We start from the raw sequence: 6,606 nt of genomic DNA on the forward strand, positions 1-6,606 counted from the left end.
CATTTTTGGGGGAGACCCTGTGTATGGGTCATGTTTTCTTATTTGTTCGGCTATCTGTCTTTTATTTGGAGCATTTAAGCCATTTACATTTAAAGTGATTATTAATAGCTACATATTTATTGCCATTTTATTCTTTTAATTATATTCCTGTTTTTGTTTTTTCCTCATCTTCTCCCTCCTCCCCTCCTCTTCCTCCTTCTTAAAGTAGGCCCTTTAACAGTCCTTGTAATGCCGATTTGATGGTAACAAAGTCCTTTAGCTTTTTCTTGTCTGGGAAGCTGTTTACTTCTCCTTCCATTTTTTTTAAAAAATATATTTTATTGATTTTCCACAGAGAGGAAGAGAGAGGGACAGAGAGCTAGAAACATCGATGAGAGAGAAACATCGACCAGCTGCCGCCTGCACACCCCCTACTGGGGATGTGCCCGCAACCAAGGTACATGACCTTGACCGGAATCAAACCCAGGACCCTTCAGTCCGCAGACCGACGCTCTATCCACTGAGCCAAACCAGTCCCGGCTTCTCCTTCCATTTTAAATTATAACCTTGCTGGGTAAAGTAATCTTGGTTGTAGGTCCTTGATTTTCATCACTTTGAATATTTAATGCCAATCCCTTCTGGTCTGAAATGTCTCCGTTGATTTAAATATTGGACTCAGCCGAAACCGGTTTGGCTCAATGGATAGAGCGTCGGCTTGGGGACTGAAAGGTCCCGGGTTCAATTCCGGTCAGGGGCATGTACCTTGGTTGTGGGCACATCCCCAGTGGGGGGTATGCAAGAGGCAGCTGATCCATAACTCTCTCTCATCGATGTTTCTAACTCTCTATCTCTCTCCTTTCCTCTCTGTACAAAATCAATAAAATATATTAAAAATAAATAAATAAATAAATAAATAAATAAATATTGGACTCAAAACCATAAAAATCCTAGAAGAAAAGATACATAGTCATATTTCAGACATTTCCTTTTTTTCTTTTCTTTTTTGCTGACTTTATTTGAATGGATTATCCTATTGGGATGTTGAGGGTTTTATATTCCTTCAGTTCAGTATATAGGATTAAACCTTTATTTTTCCTTAAAGTTTAAACTTTTTATTTTATTTATTTATTTATTTATTATTTTTTAATTAAATTATTATGTGTACATATTTTAACATTACCCCCCCCCCCATACATGCCCTCCCTCCCCAGAGTTTTGTGTCCATTGGTTGTACTTATATACATGTATAGAAGTCCTTCGGTTGATCTCTTATCTCCCCCAGATCTCCCTCCCCTCCCTGCTGTAATTTGACAGTCTGCTTGTTGCTTTACTGTCTCTATATCTGACTTTTGGTTCATCAGTTTATAATGTTCTTTATTATCCATAAATGAGTGAGGTCATGTGGTGTTTCTCTTTCATTGACTGGCTTATTTCACTCAGCATGATGTTCTCCAATTCCATCCAGGTTGCTACAAATGATGAGAATTCCTTCTTTTTTATGGCAGCATAGTATTCCATTGTGTAGATGTACATAGTTTTTGGATCCAATCATCTGCTGACGGGCACCTAGGCTGTTTCCAGATTCTAGCTATTGTAGATTGTGCTGCTATGAACATAGGGTTGCATATATCCTTTCTGATTGGTGTTTCTAGTTTCTTGGGATATATTCCTAGGAGTGGGATTACTGGGTCAAATGGAAGTTCCATTTTCAGTTTTTTGAGGAAAATCCACACTGTTCTCCACAGTGGTTGCACCAGTCTGCATTCCCACCAGCAGTGCACAAAGGTTCCTTTTTCTCCGCAACCTCGCCAACACTTGTCGTTTGTTGATTTGTTGATGTTGGCCGTTCTGACAGGTGTGAGATGGTACCTCTCAGACATTTCTTATAGCAGTATTTTTTCTGCTATTTCTCCTTAGCAAGGAAGACAACAGAGAATATAAACAAATGAGACTACATCGTACTAAAAAGTTTCCTCACAGCAAAGGAAACCAACAAAATGAAAAGACAATTCACTGAATGGGACAACATATTACCAATAGATCTAATAAGGGGTTAATATCCAAAATTTATAAAGAACTTATAAAACTCAACACCAAAATACGCAAACAATCCAATTAAACAATTGTCGAAGGACCTGAATAAACACTTCTCCAAAAAAGACATGCAGCTGGTCAATAGACATATGAAAATATGCTCTAAGTCACTAATCGTCTGAGAGACGCAATTCAAAACAATGAGATACCCTATCACACCTGTCAGAATGGCTGTCATCAACAAATCAACAAACGACAGTGCTGGCGAGGATGTGGAGAAAAGGGAGCCGTAGCACTGCTGGTGGGAATGCAGACTGGTGTGGACACTGTGGAAGACAGTATGGAGTTTCCTCAAAAATTAAATATGGAACTGCCTTGTGATCCAGAGATTTCACTTTTGTGGATTTATCTTAAGAAACCCAAAATACTTATTCAAAAGAATGTAAGCACCCCTATGTTCATTGTAGTTTTGTTTACAATAGCCAAGATTTGGAAGCAGCCTAAATGCCTACCAGCTGGTGAATTGATAGATCCTCCCTTCTTCCAGTTGATGGACAGACATAAACCCCACCTGCAGCCAGACATTCCTGAGCTCTGAACCACCAATCAGCACCTGCCAAATACCCTAAGCCCCCATTCCTAAGTCCCAGGTCCCTAATCACCAATCAGCGTGTGCTGAGTGCCCTAAGCCCTGCCCCCTATCCTTAAAGGTGCTTGTACGTAGCTTGCACGCTCTCTCTCTTCCGCTCCTCTCCGTGGAAGCAGCTTGCAGGGGTACCCTTCCCTCCAAGAAAGCCTGTGTGTGTCCTGCCATCCCGGTCTCTGGCTACCTTCTCTATTTAATCTATCATGAGTGAATATAAAAGCTGTGAGAGCCCTAGCTGGTATGCTCAGTGGGTAGAGCATTGGCCTGTGGACCAAAGGGTCCCAGGTTTGATTCCAGTCAAGGGCACGTACCTTGGTTGCAGGCTTCTCCCCAGCCTGGGCCCTGGTCAGAGTGCAGGAGGCAATCAATCGATTCTCACATCGTTATTTCTTTCTCTCTTCCACTCTCCCTAAAAATCAATGGGGGAAAAATATCCTTGGTGTGGAAACCTCTCTTGTCCACGTCAGCATGGCTAGAGAGCAATCCGGTTCCTGAGCAGGGGCTGCTGGGGATTGAGAAAATGAAAGAAGAGACAGACACAGATGGAAGGAAAACACTGGGACCGGATGGGACCACTGTCCTCTGACAGGGACAGGAACCCAGAGCCAATACAGCAAAAAACAGGAAGTTTTAGTAAAAGTCAAGACAAAGGAGATTATGTGCATTCTCGGTGAGCCCCGTCCTATTCATTCCTGGTGCTTGGCTGGATTTAAATAACAAAGCCCACCCCCTGGCACCTGGCTGAAGGTCAGGCTGACAACACGCTTGCCTTCGTTTCCAGGCGTGGCCTTGCCGACCACTGGATTCAGCCGGCAATTAAAGAAATGCCGGTGCCCTCCGGCGCTCTCTGCACCCGGTGAGGATTGCAACCTCATGCTGTGGGACACTACAGGGCCCCGCGCAGCTGCAAAGGGCTCTCGCCCTGCGGGATGCATGCAGGGACCAGAGAGGATTCTGCTCAGTGCCGTCAGCCAGTCTGAGGGAGACCAGTATCACAGAGCTCACTCACTTGTGGAATTCATTGAACAAAACGAATTGACCTACAAAATTAGACCCAAAGTATGGAGTACCGAACAGGCTGACGTACCTCTGGCTGGGGGACAAAGAACTTACATTCTCACATGCACAGCCCGTGGACAGGCGATAGGGTGGCGAAGACCCGGGGGTGGGCCGAAGGAGGGAGAGGGCGGTAAGGGGGACGGAAAGGGGAGACATCGACTCCTCCTGAGCCGCCCGGCCTCTGCAGCCACCGCTCAGGCCCTCAGGCCGGGCTGTCCGCCTGAGTCCTGTGCGCTTCCTGGTCACAGGCAGCGCCCAGGCCGCTCCGGCCTCCCTCTCGTCCCGCCACCTGGTTACTTAGGTCAGCGTAAGTGGCGGGTCTGAGGCTTTGCAGCCAGATAGCCGGGTCAGACTGGCCCTTTGGGCGGTAAAGGGTCTGGGACGGGGCAGTGGCAGCGGGCGCGCACACCGGGAACGGACTCCGCCCTGACCACCCGCGGACGGACGTCAGTGTCCGTGTGTCTGTTTTGTCCCCACCAAACGCGCGGCTCCTCACAGGCTGAGCGCCCGTCACACGGCCTTGGTGCTCCGGCTTCCTCACCGCAAACATCGGAGAGGAAAACGACCCCAGTGACACCTCCGAGCTGTCAAGCACCAATGTCCACATGAGGGCTGCCCCTCTTCCTGACCTGCAGGTCCCCGCCCCAGGTGGGGGGAGAGGGGCAGGTGGGGGGGGAGAGGGGCAGGTGGGGGGGGAGGGGCAGGTGGGGGGGAGAGGGGCAGGCGGGGGGGAGGAGAGGGGCAGGTGGGGGGGGAGAGGGGCAGGTGGGGGAGGAGAGGGGCAGGTGGGGGGGGGAGAGGGGCAGGCGGGGGGGAGGAGAGGGGCAGGTGTGGGGGGAGAGGGGCAGGTGGGGGGGGAGAGGGGCAGGTGGGGGGGGAGAGGGCAGGTGGGGGGGAGAGGGGCAGGTGGGGGGGGGAGAGGGGCAGGTGGGGGGGGGAGAGGGGCAGGTGGGGAGGGAGGAGAGGGGCAGGCGGGGGGGAGGAGAGGGGCAGGTGGGGGGGAGAGGAGAGGGGTCGGGAGACCCCAGGGCACCCCTAGGTCCCATGGACCAGCTGGCCCTTGCTCAGGATAAGCCACAGTGGCTTTATGCTGCTCCCTGGAGACGTGGGGCGGTATTGGGGAGTGGATGTGACCCTCCCCGGGGAGAGGTGGAAGCCCGGACCCGGTTCCCATGGCCCTCCGGCGGGGCTCTGGGCTGCTGGCTCCGGGCTGGGGCTCAGAGCCGGGGGCTCAGGGCCGGGGGCTCAGGGCTGGGGGCTCAGGGGTGGGGGCTCCGGGCTGGGGCTCAGGGCTGGGGGCTCAGGGCTGGGGGGCTCAGGGCCGCGGGCTCCGGGCTGCTGGCTCCGGGCTGGGGCTCAGAGCTGGGGCTCAGGGCTGGGGGCTCAGGGCTGGGGCTCAGGGCCGGGGCTCAGGGCTGGGGGCTCCGGGCTGGGGGCTCAGGGCCGGGGCTCAGGGCTGGGGGCTCCGGGCTGGGGCTCAGGGCCGCGGGCTCCGGGCTGCTGGCTCCGGGCTGGGGCTCAGAGCTGGGGGCTCAGGGCTGGGGGCTCAGGGCTGGGGGCTCTGGGCTGGGGGCTCAGGGCTGGAGCTCAGGGCTGGGGGCTCCGGGCTGGGGCTCAGGGCTGGGGGGCTCCGGGCTCAGGGCTGGGGGCTCAGGGCCGGGCTCAGGGCTGGGGCTCAGGGCTGGGGGGCTCCGGGCTCAGGGCTGGGGGCTCAGGGCCGGGGCTCAGGGCTGGGGCTCAGGGCTGGGGGGCTCCGGGCTCAGGGCTGGGGGCTCAGGGCTGGGGGCTCAGGGCTGGGGCTCAGGGCTGGGGGCTCAGGGCTGGGGCTCAGGGCTGGGGGCTCAGGGCTGGGGGCTCAGGGCCGCGGGCTCCGGGCTGGGACTCAGGGCTGGGGGCTCAGGGCTGCGGGTGAGCCGGTGGAGGGCCAGGAGGCCCCGCTGCTCCTCCCCCGTCACAGCCGCCGGGCACCCGGGAGGACCCCCCAGCCCTGGAGGCCCTTTCCCGGGGGACCGCGAGCAAACGGAGTCACTGCTGCCGCCCGCCCCGCCCAGGGGAAGGCCTGAGACCGGATCCGGGTCCCGAAGGACCAGAGCCCCAGCAGCCCCATTGCCCCGGCCCCCCCCCGCAGCCCCCTTTCCCCCCCCGCCGCCGCCGGGGCTTTTACGGTCAGGCTCCAGCGGCCCCACCCCGCGGGGAGGCCCTGGGTCCCAGCTCTGGGGGCGCCGCAGGGGCTGGGGCGACGCGCTGGGACCCCTCCTCTGGGCCAGGGTGCTGCCCCCGGAAGTCCTGTCCGCCCCCCTGCTCCCCGCCCGCGGCCACAGCTCCCGGGGGAGCCCCGGAATGCCTGGGCCCTGGGAACGGGCCCTGGGAACGCCGGCAGGAGCCCCGCCCCGGCCCCGCCCCAGCCCCTCTCCCAGCCCCCCAGCCCCGCTCCCAGCCCCCCAGCCCCGCTCCCCAGCCCCCAGCCCCGCTCCCAGCCCCCCAGCCCCTCTCCCCATCCCCCCAGCCCCGCTCCCAGGCCCCCAGCCCCTCTCCCCATCCCCCCAGCCCCGCTCCCAGCCCCCCAGCACCGCTCCCAGCCCCCCAGCCCCGCTCCCCAGCCCCCCAGCCCCCGCTCCCAGCCCCCCAGCCCCTCTCCCCATCCCCCCAGCCCCGCTCCCAGCCCCCCAGCCCCGCTCCTCAGCCCCCCAGCCCCCAGCCCCGCTCCCAGCCCCCCAGCCCCTCTCCCCATCCCCCAGCCCCGCTCCCAGCCCCCCAGCCCCTCTCCCCATCCCCCCAGCCCCGCTCCCAGCCCCCAGCCCCTCTCCCCATCCCCCCAGCCCCGCTCCCAGCCCCCAGCCCCGCTCCCAGCCCCCCAGCCCCTCTCCCCATCCCCCCAGCCCCGCTCC

At 57.5% G+C, this 6,606-nt stretch overlaps 1 long non-coding RNA gene across 1 annotated transcript in view; it reads right to left on the minus strand.

Annotated features, from left to right (window-relative positions):
* Positions 1–1,516: 1,516 nt before the first annotated feature.
* Positions 1,517–6,606, minus strand: part of LOC311628406 — a 10,519-nt gene continuing 5,429 nt past the window's right edge. The window contains exons 2-3 of the long non-coding RNA XR_014796019.1: positions 2,971–3,068; positions 1,517–1,891 (exon numbers count right to left, since the gene is read on the minus strand). This is a non-coding gene — a long non-coding RNA (uncharacterized lncRNA). The remainder of the gene's footprint in view (positions 1,892–2,970; positions 3,069–6,606) is intronic.

This window comes from Pipistrellus hanaki (assembly GCF_964339955.1).
Source record: "Pipistrellus hanaki genome assembly, chromosome: 9".
Lineage (NCBI taxonomy): Eukaryota > Metazoa > Chordata > Mammalia > Chiroptera > Vespertilionidae > Pipistrellus > Pipistrellus hanaki.